Source organism: Euprymna scolopes, chromosome 16, assembly GCF_053919585.1.
Source record: "Euprymna scolopes isolate OS-2025 chromosome 16, ASM5391958v1, whole genome shotgun sequence".
NCBI lineage: Eukaryota > Metazoa > Mollusca > Cephalopoda > Sepiida > Sepiolidae > Euprymna > Euprymna scolopes.
Window position 1 is genome coordinate 97,082,946 of NC_136497.1, and position 25,272 is coordinate 97,108,217.

Genomic DNA, 25,272 nt, shown 5'->3' on the forward strand with positions numbered 1-25,272 from the left:
ACTGCCAGTTTTCATCCTCTGCATTGTTTCACCAGATTTTCTATGTTTTAGTCTATTCTCGGTCAATTGGTAAAAAACAGCAACTTGCATTCAATGAATTGTTCACACTAATTGTTTTCATTTGCCTCTCCACAAGATAAGATAACTCCTCATTAAGAATTTCATTCATGAAATCACTAGATAGTCCCTGTGGAATTCTTTGAATATTTTTCTTTGGTAGAGTAGCCAGCATTATTACTCTACTACATATAGTAATATCTGTTTGCATGTTGAAGATTATGCATTATTTTCCCTTTTTATATTCTCATTCAGCCAGAATTGCTTTTTTATTTTCCTAATGAAATTATCCTTTTCCACTGCTTTTCTACATCTTCTAATATAACCGAAAGTTCTCTAACATCATTGTATAACAGATCCGGCAATTTACTTTCATTACTTATTACTGTTTCTTCGAGTGTATTTAGGTTTCAATCTTGATAACCTATTGATGTGATGTATCTTCCCTGAAGGTACATATTTTTATTGTTATTTTAAAATTATAATTCAATAGCTCTCATATCATATACTTTCGGGATATATATACTCTAGTAATTTACTAATCCCCAAAAGTTTGGAGTTAAGCAACGTTATTAGGTGTGAGCATGTTTTAATATCTTCAGCCTTTCTGGGTCTGGTTTTCTTCCTTTACTGTGATTGATCTGCCCTAAAGATTTTATCTCCTTTAGAAAGAACACAGCTTAACCCCATATTCTTAAATTCTCTGAAATACTGCTATAATATGGGCTTTGTATTGCATCTGATTTTCGTTTTTATTCAAAATATCATCCAAATATGCGATTGCATATTCCATACCTGCTAACATTTTGTCCATTATTTCTGGAATAAGCTTAGAGCTACCTTCAATCCAAAAAGAAGACGATTAAGTTTAAAAATTCCTTCATGTGTGTTTATTCAGGTACGTCGAACATTGTTCACTAACTTTAACCAGAAGGTAATCTTCAGACAAATCTAACTTTGAAAACATTCTACTACCATTTAATTTAGTGAATATATCTTCTGGAGACGGTAGAAGATATGCATGGTCTTTCAAACAGTCATAAAAATCAGTAAAAGAAAAATCAATGCATACTCTGATTTTTCCTTTTTTTTTTTTTTAATATACGGTTGGTTTCCAAGTACCAACAACAGGAAGGGTCAAGTTCTTATTTTATGTAAGGATTGAATAAAAGAAATCTTCTTCACACGTTCCTCATTAAGTTTGAAAAAATGAAGTTAAAGAAAAAATTACTCAGTTTCTGTAAGTAACGATGAGTCCTTCTAACAGTTTTTGTTAGTTATTTTCTCAACTTGCGAGATCATATGATGTTTGTATATTTTGGAGATGAGGATATATTTTTCTACCATAAACTGATCCCGTTACAATATAACAGGATCAGTTTATGGTGAAAAAATATTGGATTCTATTCAGCATCTGTTTATATCTGTTTTTTTTTTTCTTGGAAGAGCAGATATAAACAGAAACTGAAGAGAATCCAATATTTTTTTGACATAAACTGGTTCCTTAACATTGGATTTAAAACCGACGGTACCGATGTTTTCTGACCTTCTGTAAAGTTTTTAAATAAATATTATGCTCTAGCCAAGTGATCAATTATAAAGAAAAAAAAAATTCAATATAATAGCAATATACACATATATATATATATATATATATATATATATATATATATATATATATATATATATATATATATATATATATATATATATATATGACAAAATATCCCCAGTTCAAATCATATCATTTTTTTGGCATTAATTAATGCAAAAGATCATGAAGCAAAAATGGACTTCATATACGTGATATAACCTCAAATGCATCTTATTGAGCTTAGGAACCTACTAGTCGAACTGGCAAATTTTTCTTCAATTCCTCACTTGGAAACTAGGGCAGAAAATACACTTCAGAAACCTATGAACCAACAGGGCCTTCATCTCTCCCCCACAACAGAAACGCTTGCAAAGTAAACATTCAGAAAACTTTGACGCTTCAGAATTTTGACATGAGGATTAATTATTTAGACAACAGAATTTGAACCAATGAAAAATCAGTTCAAATTTTGTAGAAGCATCAAAAATGTATTTGAATTATTCGAACTACTATATGGCATAATTGTTAATATTTTATTACGTTTCAGACGATGTATTCTCTGACATTCTTCAGGTACACTTAAAAATTTAAGGTGAAATAGTAGTTCAAATTATTACAGATCCTCATCTGAAAAACTTGGAAACCCATTTAATTAATATTATGACTACTTTTTACTTCTTTATCACATTTTATTTTTATCTTTTATGATAAGATTTTGGGTATTTTCTATTTTTGTATCTTTTTTATGACATCAGTATCATCAGATTGGCTACACCCTGCTTATTTCATTTTAATAACATTGATAAGGAACGTTTCATGTTGTCATTGTTAGCAAGAACGTGGTCCATCTAAATAATAAATTCATGGCATTTATTTTATGTGCCTCACAGTCGAATCTAATATGCAAATATGCCAGCTTATTTTTGAATATAAATATAATTTATGAGCATCACTGTCTTCTGGCACTTTGTCCATTTAACTTAAATGGAAAGGATGTGTTTCCACATTTTGTCCGATATTTATTTCATTGTTATCTTAGACTAAAAGCTGAAGGTAAAGAACATAAAATCTTGCATGATTCCTTGTTTGATAATAGATGTTTTTTTGCTACTTTCTGCAACTTTTGTTGATTTTACTATTATCTAAGATGCCACTTTGTTTGTTATTAGATGATAACATTGAGTTGAGGAAGAATATCAGGCCAAAAACCTTATTCTTGATAAAGAGCTGATAACATTTTTTTCAGTGTGAATAGAGCAGCTGAAATATAAAAGGTCTGTTTTGTACTTAGTTCTAATGACGACAGAGGAAGTTATCTAGAATGAAATTACTTGGAGGTTCTCAAGAGGAAGAGATTTGGCATTATATATTGTATGAGGTCCTTTGAGACAATGAACATCTTCTCATCTGAATATATACCGACTATATCGCTCGGAAATAGGAACAAAATTGCACTGAAGTTTGGCAAAGCGCCATCGTTTTCCTTTTGTTCCTGTGTAATTATGGATTTTGTCATTATTATTGTTGTTGTTATATAGAAAAGCTCTATTGCTTTTCGTTATGTTCAAAACAAGTTAACATTTTTGTATAAGCTGAAATAAGATTTAACAAGCAAACCATGCGTGACACCCCACCCTTGTGATCATTATTACAAGAATCATATAAGCAAATGTGGATCCAAATTTTTGCTTATTTTGAAGAAAAAAAAAATAGATATTTTTTTTAAACATTAGTGAAAAATTCCAATTTTTGTTTATTTGGTAGATATTTTCAGCCATGAAGGTTAAATCCAGGGTTTTCTTCTTTTTGGTCAAAATTCATTTAAAAATAAATAAAACAAAGCTTGGATTCTTCTGACTACTGTTTCTGTTTTGAGTGTTATTTTCACAACGTTTTAGTCAGTATAATTTCCGACCTTCTTCAGGTGTAGCTTTCTGAACTCTGGAATCTTTCTGTCAGACTCGGAAACCTTGCTATTAAAATCTGCACAGAATTTTAAACGCATCCTTCATTTAATCAATGGTTGTAGCATGCTTTTGTTCTGTCAGCCATGATTGAGTTGAAGTCCTAAGTAATTCACAATTGTATTTTGAGTGTCATCCACACAGAAACATTCCACCTTCAGAAAAGGGCAACTGATTTCACTGTATTTTATCCACTATACCATGGGTCCTTGTGAGAGAAAGATTATCAAGTCCGACAAAAAGATTTCCGAGTTTGACAAAACATACGTGAACAAGGTCGGAGGTTTCATCGACCGAAACGTTGTGAAAATAACACTCAAGATAAGAACAGTAGTATGAATACTCAGTCTTTATCTCGAAAATTCAGAAACGTAAAATAAATCCTAAGAGCTTCACCTCTTTGTTTTCATCTGTGTTTCACTAGATTTTTTTTTTTTAACTTGGGGTTACCACATATCAAGTCCCACAGGCTACTCTAGGATAAGGGTTAATGAGGGTTAGACAATGCCGTGATGATCAGTAGTGGTAAAAGTAGGGTTTAACTACATAAGACGATGGCTGAACAAAAACTTATTTATATTAGACTTGAAAACGACGATTTTATAATCAGCTGGGAAGCGACATTATGCCATTGTGTTCCACATGTGGACAATTCTAGAAAAGAAACTTTGCTCATGAAATTTTCATTTAGTTTTAGGCACAGATACAAACTGAGGAAATTTGTTGACAGTTGTTATAGATAGACAAGTATTTATTGCAAATTTTTATTACAGAGGAGGACAATAACTTAAAAAAAAAAAAAATGGATATTTTTTTTAAACATTAGTGAAATTCAATAGATCCGATAGAAAGCATCAAACATCCCCTCCAACTCCGGTTGGTAGCTGAACGTTTCTATAGTATTCCATATTGTACTTTGGGAAAAAGCAAAACTGTTGTCCCTGTGTTCCATTCTATCGAATATTTTTAACAATACGAGGGGCGTGCAATAAGTAATGTCCCTGACCCACTTCCCATAGCAGTAGAGCAAAGAAATTTGGCACAGTTATTAGTCTTTCTCTACATAGGAACCACCCAGAGTTATGCATTTCTCCCATCGTTTGACGCAGCTCTGGAAACCGTTTTTGTAGAACACCCCAGGTTGGTCCTCCAACTACAATGTGACTTCAGAAAACAAGGCTGCATCATCTGGGAAACACTTTCCTTTAAAAAACAACTTCATGGCTGGCAAAAGGTGAAAGTCAGAGGGTGCAAGGTCAGGAGAGTAGGGAGGATGGGGTAGGATTTCATAACCACACGCCCGTGCTTCTGATCTGGCAACATGCGAGTTGTGGACCGCAGCATTGTCCTGCAGGAGGAGAGTACCTTTGCTGATCTTGCCCCGCCTCTTGATTTTGATAGCTTTCCTTAATTTCCTCAAAAGTGAAGCATAATAGGCTCCTGTAATTGTGGTACGCTTTGCCAGGAAATCTGTCATCACTACTCTGTCCTGGTCCCAAAGGACTATGAGCATGACCATGCTAGCGGAGAGCTGCACCCTTGCCTTCTTTGAGTCCAAGTGCTTCCACTGCATTGACTGGGCTTTGGTCTCTGGATCATAGTGATGGACCCAGGTTTCATGCTGTGTAATTAGTCTTTTGAAAAACTTTGACTCATCTTCTTGGCACATCTCCAAATTCATCCTTGAGTACTCGATGCGTTCTCGCTTCTGGAATGGTGTGAGCAACCTGGGAATCCATCTGGCAGACACCTTATGCATATGCAAATGGTCATGAATGATAGACCCTGTACTAACCTTTACATCTTGGACTATTTGGTGAATAGTAATGCGCCGATCTTCCAAAATGGCAGCCTCAACTTGATGGACAGATGCCTTATCAATGACAGAAGGGGGGGGGCGACCAGGTCTGGGAGCTGTTTCCACAGACTTCAGGCCATGTTTGAATTCACGATGCCAGCGTTTTACAAGGTTATATGATGGGGCATTATCACCATAAGTTTTTTTCATTTCATCAAAAGTCTCCTGTGGTGTGCGTCCTTTCAAATACAAAAACCGGATCACTGCTCAACATTCAACAGGCTCCATTTCACACCTGACTCAGTTCAAACACCTGTAAAACAGAAACCACAATTAGTTCAGAGCTGTAATTTGCCACATAACCCGTAGAGATATAAATCATTGCACATGCAAAATTTCAGGTAGATCAGACAACTGGAAGTGTGTCAGGAGCATTACTTATTGCATGCCCCTCATAGCTCTTATTGTCTCTTTTGTTGAAGTAACATTTTCTCCTCCAAGTCTTCTTGCCTTTCTTGAAATTGTAACTGGAGCTATTTATCGCGTTCTTTTAAAATTTCCTCGGCTTTCTGTTGCTAGTCCATCTGAACTTTTATTAGCTGTATTAATACTGTTTTAACGTCCTCCATCTTTTAATGGCTTTTCTAAATGCACGAAAAAAAAATTATTTCCGTTTTTGACTGGAGAAGAGAAATAAAATAATAAAAAAGAAAATGTCCTTTCTTTGAATGTGTGCGTATGAAGAGGTAGCAATTTATTCCTTGCTTCTTGGTAAAAACCTTAAAGATAACCCAATATGAGGTTGGATAAAAAAAAAATTTACTTGCAAAACAAACATAAAAACAAAAAAAAACCGTATACTGTGATACCGTACAACTGCATAAGAATAAAAATACTTGTGGAATTGTCTGGCAGTTAACCAAAATGGCTAGGTTTTTTTTTTGTTTGTTTTTTTTTGTGTGTGTGTGTGTGTGGGTGTGGGTGAGTTGTCCCCATGCGGCAGAAAAAAAAAGTTTTCACTTTAGAACCGACAGTTTCATTTTGAATATAGAGACAAAAAGAGTAACTTACACTTTCTTTGATGACTTTACCATGAAACCGTTTTCTTTCTTTTTTTAATGCTGTTTTTAGGACATAATTGCCAGCCGACTTCTTCACTTGTAAATCCGTCATTCTTTTGAAGTCAATTAGAATTTTGTTTTTTCTTTTTTGTGGAGTTAACCTGTGTGAAAGTCGAATCCTTGTCGCCAGTTGTTATGGGGTTAAATGGTAATAAGAACGAAGGAGCACAAGATTTTTAGGAAAACACATGTATTCACATATATTACAGACAAAGCGAGTTGAGCAATACTATTTCCTCAACGGTAGGACGTTTGCACACGACCTCCGTGGCCACGAGCCAATCTCTGACTGCCAGGCACCGTTACTCGGCAAAGTGAGTTGAGCAAATCCATAAATCACATAAATTACAGGCAAAGACCGGTTGGGAATATCATTCCTCAATGGTAGGCATTTTCACAGGACCGGCTTCGTCATGTACCAATCTCAGATTGCCGGGCACCGGTACTCGATACCAAAAGTGACATCACCAACGGAAGTGACGTCATGAGATAGTCCATTAATCCCATGGCGGGGCGTCTCCAACACCTACAGTACATCTTGAACCATAGTGGGCAATACATTGCAGTCTTGAGCAAAATTACAAAAAATAGTTAATCATGATTCCAGCATCAAAGGCTGACCACCTTAATGCGTTAATGGTTGTTATCTACAGCTGTTCACCAATAAGCTTGCACCACCCAGAGAATTAAGGATGGTTACATTGTAAATTTGTTTCTCAGGGTGATGACTTGCATGCATAAACCATCGAAGCTGTTGCTGCAACAAAATGACAGACTTATGATTGAGAATAGCAATTGGGACACCATCGACCCAACTATTGTATCGAATGGTGGGGTGGCAACCATTATCAAAAACGTCCACTTTCTATAGATCAGCTACCTTCATCGGTTATTTACAGGAATAAAGTTCTGATGATCCACATAAAACCATTTTGTTTTCCTCTTCAGATGCACCCCAACTTGCATGCTTTCACAATTATCTATGAATAAACTCATTAGTGTTTTTCTTCAAATACACCAAAATATGCGATTAATGGTTACTTACATAATATAAGTTCTGATAACCCTAGGAAGACATTGGTTCCCATTCAGCTTGCTGAAAATGAATGCTCCATCTTCAGAATGGGGGTAAAAAAAAATTTTTTTTAAGAATTCCATAAAATTCCTGTTATCATTTTTCCAGAAAATATTCCTAAAGTTGTAAATAAAATTCATTTGCTTGATTCAGTCATTGTTTACAAAGTTTTTTATTTGCAGGAATGCAAGTAGCCAATGGCAAAACAGCTGAAATCGAGACAAATTTCCCAAAAAAGTGTGTGTGTCTCTTTTTTTTTTCAATTCTCTCATCATTTTGTTCTAGCTGATGATGGAGTATCCTTCCAGATGCCAAACATTCACCCGCTGTCTCATACATTCCAACTGAGAGATCTTTTTAAGATTCTAACTGTCCCTTTAAGTATAATTATTTGAATATCTCTTGCACTTGGTTCACTGGATATAGCTGCCAGGTATTTTTTAAATTTATTTTTCATGATTCCGGTTGCTTCTATAATTACTGGAATGCTGGAGATCTTCCTAAGATTCCAATTTCTTTTAATGTTGTACCTGAAACCTTGGTATTTCACTATCTTTTCACTTTCAGCTCTGTTTAATCCAGCATCACTGGGTGCACTAACTTCTACTAAGGTTGCTTCTTTACCTTCTTGTGTGTGTGTGTGTGTGTGTGTGTGGAAAGGACAGTGCCATGCAAAAACCAAGAAAGTGAAAATTTAAAGAAAGACACTGAGTATGCACATGATGAGAAGAGGACATGAAGTCATTCTTTGAGGATTCGTCTAAATCGTTTGAAAACTTAAGCTTCACAGCAAAATAACATTTTCGTTTTTTTAGAAGCAAATGAAGAAAAATGAAAAAAAAAAAAAGACAAGATGGAGAAGGTACAAAATCGTCTTCGAAATCTAGTGAGAGAGAACTTTTTCACTTCCATACTTCCTCTTTCTCAAAGAAGAAACATTCTGAGTCTATCTCTTTCTCTGTCATTACGTTTATGGTAGGTGCTCGACTGAATACTGCTCCCGGTGACCTTAAATGGTGTTACTAAAATAGTGAAAGTGTATGCCCATAGGATATCCAAAACCCTGTTCGGTACTGATTGGATGGAGCGATTCGAATTGTGGGACCAACCTATGAATAAATTCTGTCATAGGGTAGAAGACTCGTCTATGTAAGTGCAGCAACTGAAAGATGAGTTAAAAGAGGAATTTCCAGAAGTATTTTAAGTACTCTTTGCTTATCTCGACATTGTTTCAAGTCGTTCTGGATTTCTCTTTGCAACTGGAAACAAGCAGTGCCAATTCAAGAGATGTGGTTAATGATTATGCAACCGTTGCTTCACAATTTCATATGCAGCCATTCACAGCGGGATATTCACTGTCTCTTCAGACTAAACGGAGGCGGTGATGATAATGAGAGAGACTAGTGACAAGACTTAAATCACACACACGTGTTCAAGTAGTTGCTTGTATACAATGGCTGTATCTGTAATTGTGGTTTCACACCCAGCGACTGTGTGACACAAGAAATCTAGGCATATTCGATAAGAACATTAAAAAGAACAACATTAGCATATGCGTTTCGGATAAAATGGTCAGCCGAAGGCATCAGCATGGTTTCACTATTTAATTTCACTTAAAAGTTTTTCATAAACGGATGAACCAATTTTGAGAAAACGGACTAACAGACACTGACAAAACCACGTCTTTCCCAATTAACATTGGGTTTTGAAAACATATTTTAATAAAAAGAATTAAGTTTGAAGCCAATGGATTTCTGTTCTTCAAATTCATTTTATTGTTGAATATATTCATGTATTGGCTATTTTGAATAACATAAATTTCATCATTGACGTGAAAATCAAACGATGATTGTGATAAAGACAGTTTTAATGCCTGTTTTTCTTTTCTTAAATTTTTTTGTATTTTTTTAGTTATATCAATTATTGATGACACGTTATAAAGGGAAGAAAAAAATAGATCACAAGATAAATGTCCTAATCAGGTTAGAGTTGGTTGGACATCAAAGAAACTGATTCTTAAAATTCCAAAATAATTTTTTTTTAGTCCAATATGTTTGGAATCAATATCTTAGAATAGGAAGACAAATTAAGTCTCATGAATTGCTAACAAAATGTAGTGTGTATTTTTATCAATGTTTGTTGACCTATTCAACGTTGCCTACATCAAAAATGTCTGTAATTAAAAAGTATTATATTAAAGTTGAAAAGAGCAGACATGGTTAAAATAAATAGAATAATAGCAGAAATCAATTACAATTATGCGACTTGCACAAGCAAAGACAACAGTCAATATATAGAATATAGAGTATTATCAATAAGTATTGTATAGTACAGGGTGTCCTAAAAATATAACCCCCCCATAGAATTGCTAATAAAATTCAAAATATTTTCTGCATTCTAATCATATTGTTTTATAAATAAACGTCAGTTTATGTCTGATTATACCACCAAGTTTTAAAGATGAATGTCCAACAGTTTTTGTTTTATCACTGTTCAGTAATATGTTGAAACCTTCCACTTCTGCATTACAAGCATAGTTAGATACAACTAGTTTGGCTGAGATGGCCCACTTTAGTTCAGGAATAGTCTGGGAAATGTTTTAATATACATTATCTTTAAGATAAGCCATATATAAAAATCTGAGAAGTTTTTGTTTTTTTTACACAGGAATCACCACTTATCAATGCCCGGAGGCCACTCGAGGATAAGGGTTAATTGGTATACATTAGTCAATGTGATTATAGCATAGTAAACATGTTACAAGAAAGGTTCCCCTTTTCTTGTAAGTAAGAAAAACATTAGATACATGAAAATGAGACTAGGATAGACAGAGATTTGAACTTTGTAAGAAAGGTTCAGAAATGGAATTTCGCATTGTTCAGTTTCACATAAAATAGTTTAGATATGTTGTTGTAAAAGGAATGTTGATTGTTCGAATGTTTAATGTTCTAACCCTTCGCTTCTAAAGGGGGGACCCTCCTCATGTCAGCTCTGTCTCCGTCCAACTCGACTCTGTCTCTCTCTGTCCACAGAAATGGTTTGGAAACATGTGCCGAACCACGCATGTTTAGGCCACGTGGGTCGATCATATTTACAGACACACGTATGACGTCATGGCAGAAATGAATTATCAACATAGGAGCTAGTTCAGTTGAAGATCAGGGCAGCGGACAGAGAGAGACAGAGTCGAGTCGGATGGAGACAGAGCTGACATGAGGAGGATCCCCATTTAGAAACGAAGGGTTAGAACATTAAACATGTAGAAACGACTTTGAATTCCTGGATGTCATCATCATTTCGACCGGTCAAATAGAATAAAAGAACATCTCATATTTTTGTAACTGCCGTCAACCTGGTCACAGCACCAAATTGACTAATATGTTATATAGCTGGATGTTCATATTGGGGAGAGATGATGATGAGAGGGAAAGAAACATTTATACATTTTATGGTCTGTGGTTTCTTATAACATATATTGTAGAAGGAGAGAGAGGGGGGTGATCAGTTCTTTTACCACAAAAGAGGGCAGTCATTACTTATTATGGAGAGGGGGACACATTACTTAGATGGGTTATACAAGGTTCATTAATAACGATGATTTCACATTACCTTCAATTTGGTAGAATGATGACACGTTTGGGTTTTATCAGTATGATCTTGCTGAATTTGGTGTAGAACCCAGCTGGTAGTAACAGATCGACTCTTCAGTATCGTTCAGTAGACAAAAACTTAGAGGAAAGAGTAAGAAAGACACAAATCAGCAGTTCAGATTTTGCAAACACGGAATATCTGTTATGAGGGAATACAAAAAATGCTAGCATCGTCTGACTTGAACTCTTGATTTGGGTCTTTTCTCTGAGTCTTCACTTATTGAACAGTCAATCTTTTATTACTAGGCGTTTTCTATTACAGATCCAATATAACAAAATGTATAGTTTAAAAAAATACTAATATATATGTTTTAATCTCTCTTTCTCTCTCTCTCTCTCTCTCTCTTTATATATATATATATATATATATATATATATATATATATATATATTGTCTGGCTGCACTGAATAGCTGTGATATAGTGAAACAGTGTGCTTGACTACTACAGGGTGTTCCAGAAGTAGTGACATATTTTAAAATGAAAATTAGTCAAAAATAGGTCACTACTTTATTTTAAGCCCCCCCCTCCCCTGTTTGGGTAGAGCAAATGTCGTAAGTAATTTCGCCTGCTGCTTGCTGAGTGTAATACAAACCACTATGTTTGTAAATAAACAAACACACTGAGCACTGTAAATAGCAGCAGTCAAATGTTTAAATAAATATACATTTAAGGAGGTCGCTTGCAGGCACCGATCCCATGAGTCAGAAGGTAGAATTGCTCACTATCAACTTGATGGTTGTAGGTTCGAACTCGGGTTCTGAATGGTTGCTAATCTAGCCGTACTGAAGAGCTGTCAAACAGCCTGCCTGTGCATAACTACTAATATATATATATGTGTGTGTGTGTGTGTCTTATTATACTCTTTCTTTCTCTTAATATATATATTAGTTTTAAAGTAAATACATTATCACAAGCCTCTTGAAATATGTCTTGAAATCTTGGCATATGCTGATATAACCTTCAGACATCTATCCTTCCAAATTTTGAATAGGATTATAAGTCTATGAATATGCATACACAGATTACACACATAAATAGCACAAATATAGAGAAATATTCGAAGTGTAAGCGGATTTTGCATTTATCAAATGATTATTGCTTGTATAAGAAATAATTATTTGATCAGGTGTTGTTACCGTGATTTGAAATGGACAGAAAAAGAAATAGCCTTGTCTTGGAAATTCAAATAGGCTCAAATAAGCTGGACTTAAATTATCATTGTTCTGCTTCAGAATCCAAACAGTTTTTAGATATACCCATGAGTTTTTTTTTCTCTCGGCAACAAAATCAATGTAGTCTAGACTTTTCCTATAATTACCTTTTTCTTATTGATTGCGATATGCTGCTGGTCATGTGCAGTTCCAGGAGGTCCACTCTCTTAGGCTTTGACTTTTTTATTGAGAAGGGATTAATTTATTACTCATCGCCCGGGGCGCCCCAATGTGGTATGGTGATGGGGCTGCCTAAGCAATTTTACAGGTCAGAAGGCTCCTCAAAAGTGCTGACTTTTCAATCCCACTTTCCAACCCTTGTGTCACAATTTTCACTGTGGAAGAGAAATAAATACACCCATGTAATTCTATAATAGACTTTTTCATGTTTACTGTTTGATGCTTTGTTTGGAAATAGAATTGTCATCACTAATTGTGCGGATTGAATGGGTGCACCTCATTTTAGATACGTCCAAGTTTCTCTAGAAGAGGCTTTGTCTGTTGGTCACTGTTTTTCTTAAAGTTGAATTTTCGCCAGCTTATTATGCTTAAGTTTGAAATTGTATTTTTATTACTAAATGCAGATTGATTGGACACATCCTGGTGTTTAGGTGTATTTATTTCTTAAAAATATGCAGAATAAGGACTATGCTGTCACCAGAATTTTCTGTGCAGTTTACACAAAACGTTGGTAGGTGCTGAACGAAGTTTTTTTGTAACAACAAAATGAATATTGGTTTCATGCAATGAATAATTGTCTGACAATTTTTCCGAAACTTAAAAATTTTTTTAATTTAAACCAAGGAAAAAGAAATAGTCATTGTAAGGTAAGTCTCATTAATAAATGTCCATTTTTTTTTTATAACAAAAAATTGATAGAAAAAAAAATTATATGATTTTTTTTTCTTTTTATGATTTTTTTTTTGTTCAAATCATGATAAATAATTCTTTCTTTTTATAATAAAGTAATGATAACAAATGACATTGACCACTTCGATTTCACTGACTCAGCATTTTAGCGCCTTTTTAAGTAAACTGCCCGAAAAATTCTGACGATAGCATGGTTATTATTCTACATATTTATTAAGATAAATATGCAGTTTTAATTTGACAACTTTATTTAATCTGAATATAAATAATTATTTTTGCTGGAAAAAAAATATTAAAAAAAGAAAATGTCTAAGAATAATAAGTGACATTTTTCTTCAAGAGTAATTTTTCGAACTAATACATTTCCATTTAATAATTTGCCACTAGAAATAAATTTATCAACCAAATAAAATAGAAAATGGAAGTAACATCAGATACAGTGTAATGTTAAATCTGTTTTGTTTTTTTTCAGCTTCAAGTGACAAATTCACATGTGGTCCTTTACAACCATAATTTTAGAAATTGCATTTTTATGCTTGTATGCTAGAAGGAAAGTTTAGCATCTGTTTTATTACTTTATTTCATCTTTTCTGTCCTCGATTGGCAAAAGAGAAATCCTTTTAGACTGAAGCAGTTTTATTTTTGTTCCAATCTAGAGTTCCCTTTTATGAGGAGGCTAGATTTTTCTTGTACAGTAGAACTCTGGGATATAGCATAAAATAATTAGTAACAAAATACAATACAGTATATAATACACATGTAATAATCAAAGAAAATAATAAATAACACCGTAATGCGGGTAAATACCGGAACCAGGGGCCAGAAAAGTATCGTATTCCTCATTATAACTTGAAAAAAACGTATCCTAGAGCCACCGTATCCCGAGATTCTACTGTATTAAAAACTGATTTTGCGTCTGCTCTGCATTCGTGGGGAGGCAAGTAAATTGGGACGCATCTAATTTAAGATACATCCACATATCTATGCACGAGGCATTGTCTGTCTATTCGTCTGTCCATAGGCCAAAAATAATCTCGCAAATGAGAGGACCAAATACGTATTGTGATAAAACAAAAAACAAAAAAACGTTTTAATTGTAACTTAAGGAGCTGAAATCTCTCGATGCAATGTATGACGAGAAATGAAAGTTTGATTGATTTTAACGTAACCATAAACCGAATCCAAAACAAAACTCGACGCATATCAAGATTCATAAGAGCAAATTGTAGTATCTGTTCTGATAATATACTTTGTCTTTTCTGTCCTGCTTCAGCAAAAGAGATACCATGTTACACCAAAGACATTTTTATTTTTGTCTCAATCCAGAGTTCCCCTTTTTGAGGAAGATATGTTTTCCTCACATGTAAAACCGACCTTGTGTTTAACTTTGCCCTCGTAGGGAAGCAAATGAATGGTGACATAACTAATTTTAGATGCGTCTACATATCTATTCACGAGGCGCTGCCTATCCATTGGTCTGTCAAGCTCATGTTTGAAATTGCATTTCCATCACTAAATAAGAATATCCATCTTACTTGAAAAAAAAAAAATTGAATTGTCCTTGATAAATGATTGGATTGTGCAACCTTGAAACGTTTGCTGTAAAGAAAGTGATTCGTAAGGATTGAAAGAAAATTAATACAAGAATGTGGCAGCCATTTCCAAATCTATTTCTGAAGGATGTTTGTTGAAGGTATGAGGCTGAGAACCCAATTGCCACTCATCATCCCCCATCGACTAATAATCACGACGATGATGACGACATCGAACTAAACTGATAACAACAAAAAAAGAACTGGTCTATTGATGCCTTCAGGAAAAGGCAAAAAGAATTTCTTGCTTCTTTGTCATATCGTTGATGAATGTGCTGTTATGACAAGATGATTTTGTAGAGAGGCCTTCATAATTGAGGCAAAGATTAATACACCAGGAAGTATTATTATACAAATGGTGCTGCTATTAAAAGAAAGCAATTTTCATAGCTGAAATTGCAGTGAACGAGACGGATTATCATTGGATTCGGATTTTCATTTTCCTATAAACAGTTTTTCAAAAAATTTTTCTTTTTTTTTTTTTTTTTTGAAAGGCAATATTTGGTATTCAAATAAAAGATCTTCATAACGCTTCCAAAATATCTTAGTTTTGCCACCAGAGCCATAAAATATTAATTCTATATCACACATTTCCATGCCTTTTCCATGGATAATTAATAGCTTATCCACATGATATAACCACCATTTTCTGTGACATATAATCTTTTTTCCCCCCAAACTAAAATTTCTGCTTTCACTTTCAAATTTTAATTAAAAAAAACTTCTTATTATTTATTTAAAATTTTTAAAAATCTCAACACTGAAATAGATAAATATTACTCTGAAATGCTGACCATGAATTTGCAATAATCACCATCATCATCGTTTCGATTATTCAAATTACTATTCTCATATTGAGTGTTATTTGAATAACGTTTCGGTAGACGTAACTTCAGACCTCCTTCAGACGTAGCTTGTCAAACTTGGAAATCTATCTGTTGCACTCTGGAATTTGTATGGAATTTCGAACGACACTCTTATTTTAATCTGGGGGGGGGGTAGCATGTTCTCGATCCAAGTAGAAGTCTGAAGTAATTCACAATTGTATTCTTCGTATTGCTCATACTGAGGACTAAACCTTCAAACTCACGAAGAGTGTAACTTACAACTGAGTTTTACCAAGTGCTTTATTAACTATGTCATGTAGTCCAAACGTTCTAAATAATACGAATTAACAACCCTCATCTCAAAAATTTAGAATGATGATGATCATCAGCTTAACCTCTGTTTTATACGATTTTCTTCCAAGTTCAGTTTGCATAAGCATCATAATAATAACATTTATTTAATCATTTCGTTAATTCTTACCTCAAGCATTCAGGAAATCAACTTAAATATTTCTCCCCTTAGGGTTGTCTCTCTTCATACTCTTCATATTTCTGGCAACTTGCCTATATATTCCTTATAAGATGAATTTACAATTATAATTGTTTCAATTTTAACAATCCTTCTTTAAAATGATTATTACTATTCACATCTGATTTCATGTGTGATTATATTCTATCTATATATAAGACATGAAAATTATTTGTTTGTCTGCTTTACATGCGTTGCTGATCCAATTAAACCATTTTTTTTAATCTATCTATATAATTATAAAGCTCTGTGGACCTTTCACCTTTGCTTGAACCTTGTCTTTGACGATTGGGTGATTTCACCTTTTAAAAGTGATCACAGGTGATTTTATATATATACATATATGTGTGTGTGTGTATGGGCGTGACTGAGGCTAAGGAGGGTTGTATGTTTTGGTTTTGATTCTAGCTGATGGTACTCAAGCAACACACACACATACACACACATATATATATGTGGCACAATCACATTGACACACTGGTGCTCATCAGATCACCGAAGTTAAACAACGTTGAGTCTGGCCAGTACCAGATGAGTGACCATTTGGGAGGGTTGTATGTATCATGACGTAGAAATTTCCTGATTGGTGTGTGGGAGCACATTAATTAACTAGGAGAGATGCACCCCAGTCTTCATTAAGATATGCATCTAGGAGAAGGATAACTCTGATACAAAAACCTGCAGTTTACTTATGCTCTGTCTTGTGGCAGTCATTTACAAAAGATTAGCAGTAATACCAAAAAGTATCTTCACCACCATAAACAAATCATTTGTGGGGATTTCCGAACGATTTATTTGTAGTGGAATCTCATACATTGAAATCGATACGAGAGTTCATATATATATATATATATATATATATATATATATATATATATATAGTTTTGATCTCACTACTATATGATAGGTCCTATATAATAATCAATAGAAAATTGTTTCTATAATAATAAATGCATAATCTGCATGAATTAAAATATAATATTTAAATGCATCTTATGACTGAGCAACACCGGGCGGCCTGCTAGTGTGTGTGTATGTATGTATATATATATATATATATATATATATATATATATATATATATATATATATATATATATATACACAGTGTATCACAAAAGTGAGTACACCCCTCACATGTCTTCAAATATTTAAGTATATCTCTTCATGGGACAACACTAAAAAAAATGATTTTTTGACACAATGAAAAGTAGTCGGTCTGCAGCATATATAACAGAGTTAACTTATTTTCCCCTCAAAATATAGTCATAGCAGAGCATGATCTCCTTCCTCCAGAAACTGGGTCGCAGTGCAGTGTTCCATCATGACAATGACCCAAAACACGCATCCAAGACAACCACTGCTTTTCTTAAGAGGCTGAGGGTAAAGGTGATGGACTGGCCAAGTATGTCTCCAGACTTGAACCCAATAGAACATATTTGGAGCATCCTCAAGCAGAAGGTAGAGAAGGAAGATATCCGCCAGCTCCACAACGTCGTAATTGAAGAGTGGAAGAGCATTCCAGTGGCTATATGTGAAGCTCTGGTAAACGCCGTGCCCAGGAGAGTAAAGGCAGTTTTGGATAATGATGGTGGCCACACAAAATACTGGGAGTTGACATGTTGCATGTTAATATTGACAAAATTTTGTAAGGGGTGTACTCACTTTTTTTACAAGGGATTTAGCTTTTAATGGCTATATTTTGAGTTATTTTGAGAGGAAAATAACTTAACTCTGTTATATGTGCTGCAGACAGACTACTTTTCATTGTGTCAAACAATCACTGTACATTTTTAATGGAAATGAGTAATAGAATTGTGTTAAGTATTCTATTTAGAAATATTGCATAAAGTTGATTTATTTAATTTATTTTTAAGTTAATTCAATGTATTTCTAATTATTATAACCAACATCATTTAAAAACAGAAGCAAAGTTTCATTTAGCCTATGAATTATTTCCCTTTAAGCTATGCGATTTTATTTCTCTGTTTGAATTTCCTAGATGAAGATGACTATATTTTATGCTTCAAAAGATCCAAAATATAGTCAACTTTCAGCAAAGTCGTTATAACTTGGGATAATTGGTGTATCTTAAATAGTATGTGATGAAATCCTCCGCCATACAATGTTTTTTACCTGGCAACACCAGTATGTACAGCTAGTATATAATAAAATATAGTAAATCTAATGTGATTTGGTCTTGTTTTGCCAATTTTATAGTCTCTGCTAATATCCATTATACCACACATTTCTCCATGGCTAAGTAAGGTGAAAGTCAAATCATAATTATAATAGAAAGTACAGATTAAAATTTTACAGCTGTACAAACTTAACAGAATTTTAAAAACATATTTTGGTCCCCCCGATTTATCGGAGAGGAGCTTCAGTGGTATCTGTGTGTCTGTTATTCTGGACGATTGCCAGATAACCGTCCATTAGTTTTTTTCCTGGAATTTTGCCACAAATTGTATTTCATTAAATAGATGTGCACGGTAAAAAAATGTTTGTGCGAAAATTCCCATTGCGTCCCCAGGGGCTCAAAAGAGGTAAAAAAAATACCCCAAAATGGTAAAACATGACACGTTTTACCCCATAACCTTTGATCCATCCATTAGATTTTTCTGAAACTTGACCAAAATGTGGAGCCCTATTGTTCTTAATATAAATCCATTATGGGTGATCCTGGCAAAATTCTGATTTGCATCCCTCTACGACTTTTAGGGCTAAAAAACATGCCTTTTTGGAGCTCTTTGTTCATATTACTCAAAAACTTGATATGTATGTCTATATAGTGGTTTTCCATGGTGCTGAATTCAAATATACTTCTTAAGGCATGAAACTGCACCGTTTGTTCATTTTCACTGGGATTCAGCGTTTCCAGGAGTTCAAAAGGGGTCACAAATACCCCAAAATTGCAGAAATTACACTTTTTACTCCATAACTTTTGCCTATCCATTAGATTTCTTGAAACTTGGCGAAAATGTGAAGGCAATGTTGGCCCTCACACTTCTCACATTCATGAATTCTTCACTATTTTCTTGTGGCGTCATCACACATGTAGCATCAGATGGGGAGCACGCAGGCACAGCTTGTTTTCTAAGAATGTTAAGGTAGTTTAAAATTGGTTAAAAAGATAAAATTGATGGTTTGGTTGCTTTGTTTTATGGCATATGAACCCTTTTCGGTTATTTAATGGCAAATTCAGTAAATTTGGGGAAAAAAAAACGTTTTTATGCTTAAAGTTGCTTATATCTTCAAATATTTACTCATGGTGTTTGGTTTGGTTGTTTTGTTTTAAAATATATTAACTTTTTTTTGAATCAATCATTTTGGCAAACGTTTTTATGCTTCAAGTTCAATATCTTCAAATATTTACTCATATGGCTTGGTTGTTTTGTTAAGGAAAACTATTTCTATTTTGCAGAACATGATTGGGTTTTACAAAGGGAAAGGAAAAGATAAAATTGAAGCTGAGATGTTTTCAATATTTGCAGTTGTGAACACTGCATAAGACAATACATAATAAGTGTGTGTGAGAGAGAATATGAATTAAAACAACTTCGTCATGGTTACAAAGTGATGATGAGCAGCTGCAGTAAGTCAGGGATGCTGCGAGTTTGAACTGTCAAGCAGTGAAAATGTCAGAAAGACTGTTTTATTTATGTTTCAGAATTCTTGAGATGAGTCTTCATAATTTGTATCATTTGGATTACGGAATGAGAATAATATCTTGTTGATTAAGTACAGGATACAATTTGAAATACCGCTTGGGTTCCCATGTTGAACGAGAAAGTTTTCAATTTTGAAAATATGCACCTAAAGAAGGTCTGAGGTTATATTGCCCCCAAAATTGTTAATATAACAGAATGAGAATAATAGTCTGAAATAATCCAAATAATCCAGGTTTATTTATATCTCTGAAAATGTGTAATTTCAATAACCATAAGTAGAGTAACAGCTATAAATTAACAATCCAACAACATTATTCATATTAAGTCATCAAATTTTATTCATTACATTCGTTATTTTCAATCCTCTCATAATATTCATCACCATTCAACTGACATTCTATTGATCCTATTAACCGTCATTCTGGAGTTGCTTTTAAACTTGAAAAGTGGTAATTCATTAGTCAAAATTGTCATTGATTTTTTTTAATGGGGAATCACTAATGATATCATTACACCTGGTCTCACAGTTACAATATATACCGACCTGTATTCTATTGTAATTTGATATTATCTTATAAAACTACTTAACTAATAAATGGTGCAAACTACTTTGAGGGAGTGGAACATGCGCTCGTGGTGCAAACTAATATCACACGGTTATATTTTTAAAGCTTAGAAAAGTGAAAATATATAATAATAACAAACATACAGAAGCCCCGTTCAGTTACAACCACTATCACTATTTTACTTTGATTAAATTTAAAGGAATCGTAAATGGGGGCATATCTTTAAAAACCTGCTTTTTACATTAGGTTTTTAAATTTTAAGATTAACTTTGGATGGTTTGTATTATTTATCTTTCTGTAGAACTTGAGGATCTGGATTAAATAAAGGTCTTCGTTTAAAATTATATCCAGATTTTCAAGTTCTACAAAATACACCTAAAGAAGGTCGGAAATTAAATCGGTAAAAACGTTGTTTCATGTTGTAAGAATAACACTCAAGATGAGAACAGTAGTCTGATTAATCTAATTAATACAAATTATTTTTGCATGATTAAAAATAAGTTTCTTTACTTCTCCATTATTATTATTATTATTATTATTATTATTATTATTGTTATTATTATTATTATTATTGTTATTATTATTATTATTATTATTATTGTTATTATTATTATTATTATTATTATTGTTATTATTATTATTATTGTTATTATTATTATTATTATTATTATTATTATTATTATTATTATTATTCACTAGCAGTACCCGCTAACAGGCGTTGCCCGGTTGGAGTATACCTCCACCTCGAAAAAAATTAAAGTGCAGTTGTTGTTATTGCTATTACTGCCCAATCCCTTACCTCCTCATGTTATGAACAGCTTTCAGAATAGACACCCCCAACTCCGCATGGTAAGAACGGCTATTGGAATGTTAAGAACGGGTGGAGAGAGGTGGTATAGTAAGGGTAATGAGCAACCCCCGGCTGTAAAAAATAATTAAAAAATAGCAGCAAGGGGGGGGGAAGAAAAAAATTAGACGTAGTAGGCAGGCCAGGTGGAGAGAGTGAAATAAAAAAAAAAACAACAAAAAGACATCCATTTAGCTGTTGAAGCTGTGGTAATGTTGACTGATTGATTACTTACCGGCCTCTGCGACTAAAAATAGTTAATCTCAAAGTTTTATTAAGAAGCAGAAATTCATATAAGAACGAAAACATAAGGAAATGAAACAAAACTATTTTTTTTATTACTGCAGTACTTGGTTTCAATTATTTCGCTTATCACCGTAACAAAAAAAAAAAATAAAATAAAACCAAAATAAAAATAAACCCAAAAAAACAAATAAAAGAAAACACCTAAAAAACAAATAAAGGTTTATCGTTTCATTTCGATACTAAAAAAAGCTAATAAAAAGGGGGAAAAAACAATAAAACCGTTTGAATTCGAGAATAATAATAATAATTGAGGTAAATATAGAAAAAAAAAACATGAAATGTTAAAACTTAAAACAAAACAATCCATTACATGGGAGCGAACACATAGGTTACAATGCTGCCCTGATATCCACTGCTCCATGACTATGGCATAGAAATAACACTATGTTTTTCTATTTAAACCAAATAATGGGACACAGTAATGAAATGAGATCAATCTGTGACGATGATTTAATCTCTCTCTCTCTCTCTCTCTCTCTCTCTCTTTCTGTCTTTGTCTGTCTGTTTCGCACTGTCTGTCTGTCTATCTCTCTCTCTCTCTCGTTTTGGTACAGTGTTCAAATGTAAACGAAGCAGATAACTCTCGTTCTGTCTCTGTCTATCTCTCTCTCACACTTTCTCTCTCTTTCCCTCTTAACACATTTAGAAAGAGAGAGAGAGGGAATGAGAAGCAAATATCTCTGTGCGGTCCAGTAATTGCTTTATTTAATGTAAAACGCTGACCTCCTATATTGGTAGACTCCATTTTAGATAATGTCTTGCACGTTCATTTAAGGTTATAGAATTGTAATCTGGAATAAGGGATCGGTCTGATCTAAGCCAATCAGAATAACAGGAATGTATTATTTTTCGAATCAATAGACGAGAATTTAACATTTGGGTTATTAGTTTATGAATTAGTTATGAAGGGTTTAACCATAATATCCATACCATGTGTATGGGGATCAGTAGAAGGACTTCAGCAATAGGAGGGAAAATCAGGACTGCTTCCTCTATAGCTTAATGCAATAGTGCTGGTGTAGCTCCTCGGAGGGAATCTAGGATTTTATTTGAACATCTGTCTCAGAAAAGTTTTTATAAAGTTACATAAGATAGTGGCTAATAGGCTAGACATAAGAAATTTGTATGCGGCAACTGCTATTGTAAACCTACGAGATTTTGGTCTAGAGGGGGAAAACTGCAACATTTTTATTATATATTGGGACTAAGAGTTTCCACACATGGCATCATCAAAGAATTATTTTTGAGAACCTGTAGTGTTCCTTGGAATCTGGGTGACAACAAGTCTCCTCAGATTTCCAGTACCAACCACCTCTTTCGATAACCTTTGCCAATTTATTTGTGTTATTGCAATAACTGTTTACCATTGATTTCTCATTGGTAGTGACCATTGGTCTTCACTAAAATTTGAACGGCAATAAGCCTCTCCAAGGTCCCAGTCCTCTTTACACTCATCTAGTCGAGGTCTGGTTTGTGCTTTCTCTCCTTGGTCTTTCCATCCTCCTTGATCCTCTTCGATTATTTGGTGTGGTGTCAGTTTATGCCTACATTACAATTTTTTTTATTATATGTTAATATTTTTTTTTGGGGGGGGGGTTAAATTACAATTATACAGTTTCAGTTTTCAAGTTTTATACTGTTTCTTTGTGTTTTACATCGGTAGCTCATGTGCATTAGTATTCGCATTCAAGAGTTTTCCTTAATATTTCAGCCGTTTTCATTATTGCTATCCATTGTATCTTCTCAGCCATCCCTCTGATTCCAATCTCTTCCATTCTTTTTTTCAAAGTTTTCCGGAATTGTTCCTAGTGCTCCTATTATTATTGGTATTATCTTGACTTTCTTAATCTTTCATATCCCTTTCAGCTTTCTGGCCAGTTTCGTATATTTGTTCCGCTTCTCTGCCTCCTTGATATTCACTATGTGGTCTGCTGGAACGGCGAAATCTACGATTTTCCTTTTTATTAACTATTATGACATCCGGTCTTCTTGCTTGGATGGGTTTATTTGTTTGTATATCAATGTCGCATATGATTCTGTGACTTCTATTTTTAAGTAATGCTGCTCGTTTATGCTTGTTCTATTTGTCTATGTGTTCAAGATGCAGTTGTTTGCATAATTCCCAGTATACTGCCTTCTCCACTTCATCGTGTCTATTCTTATATTCTGTAGTAGTAATGTTACAAATAGTCTTACCGCAAAGAGACAAACAATGTCCTCTTTCTTCTACTCGCACATGGAAAGAAGAAGAAAAAAGAAAAAACGCAAGAAATGTACCTGGTTTTATGCCAAAAGACGTGGAGAATTTGATAAATCAAATCTCGCTCACATGATTGGGTGAGATTCGAGGCAGATAAAAGAACCCGGCTTGGAGGGAAAGGAGGCAGTTCTTTGTTACATCTTGCATGGATGGAAACCTTACAATCAGTCATGACCTTGCAGAACATATTCTTTTTTGGCTAGTTTGCTGCATTCGCTTATTACATGGTTCATTGTTTGGTCTCTTTGTCCACAAAGTCTGCATTTACTGTTTTAGGAGTAAAGAGACTTATTTTGCCATCTAATTTATATGTGTTTGTGGTGTGTACAGACACACGTATGTAAATTAGAAGACCATGGTTAAAAAGGGAGTCATTCTGTTTCTAAATAAATTAGATTAAGAGATATTATTATTATTGGTTGAATCAAAATAGTGAGAGAAGACAAGAAAAATAAATAGCTAAGAGATATGAATGACTTGTTTGGTTATGTAGAACAATTGATATTGATTTGTTTTTCTAACTTAATTCATCTCTTGAATTAAAGTATACTTTAGCATGCATTTTGTGTTAATAATGCATATAAGAAAAAGAAGTGAAGCATGTATGGTCCCCCATAAGTACAGAGTGAACGAGGCATAAAAAAGTGACTAAGTTCAGCATTTGCCACCCTCCCTCAATTTAGTGCCAAAAGTCCCCAGGGGACATCAAATCCTGGTGAAAATGAATAAACGGTGCAGTTTAAAAAAAAAAAGATTAAGTCCATTATTTGCCCCCCCCCCATTTAATCCCAAAAGTCCCCAAGGCCTTAACATATTCAAATTTGAGTTTAGCACCATGCAAAACTGCTAAATAGATATACACAGAAATTTTTGGACGAATATGGTAAAATAGTCCCAAAATGGAGTTTTTTTATTAGCCCTAAAAGAGCCCTGGGGGCACACTCAAGAGTTATTGTAAAGTATAAACGAACAAAATTATATAGAAATCAGTTAGTTACAACTTTTCAGAAAGTTTTATAAAAATCTAAGCCATCCAATTTTTTTAATAGGCATAAAAGTGTCAATTTTAGTCATTTTAACCTGAAAGGCAACCCCAGGGAGGCAACCAGAGTTTTGCTGGAAAATCCGTTCTGTTACTTTTTTACTCATATCATGTTTAATGTTTGTGCCAAATTTCAAAAAGTCCAAGGTGTAGTTATTGAGAAAAGTGCAAACGGACTAACGAACAAGAGTGAATTTGCAGGTCCACCCTCCTTTTGTCAGGGGACCAAAAACTTATGGAATCAAATGTTGATTAACTAACGTTTAGTATAATGATTAATAATAAAAATG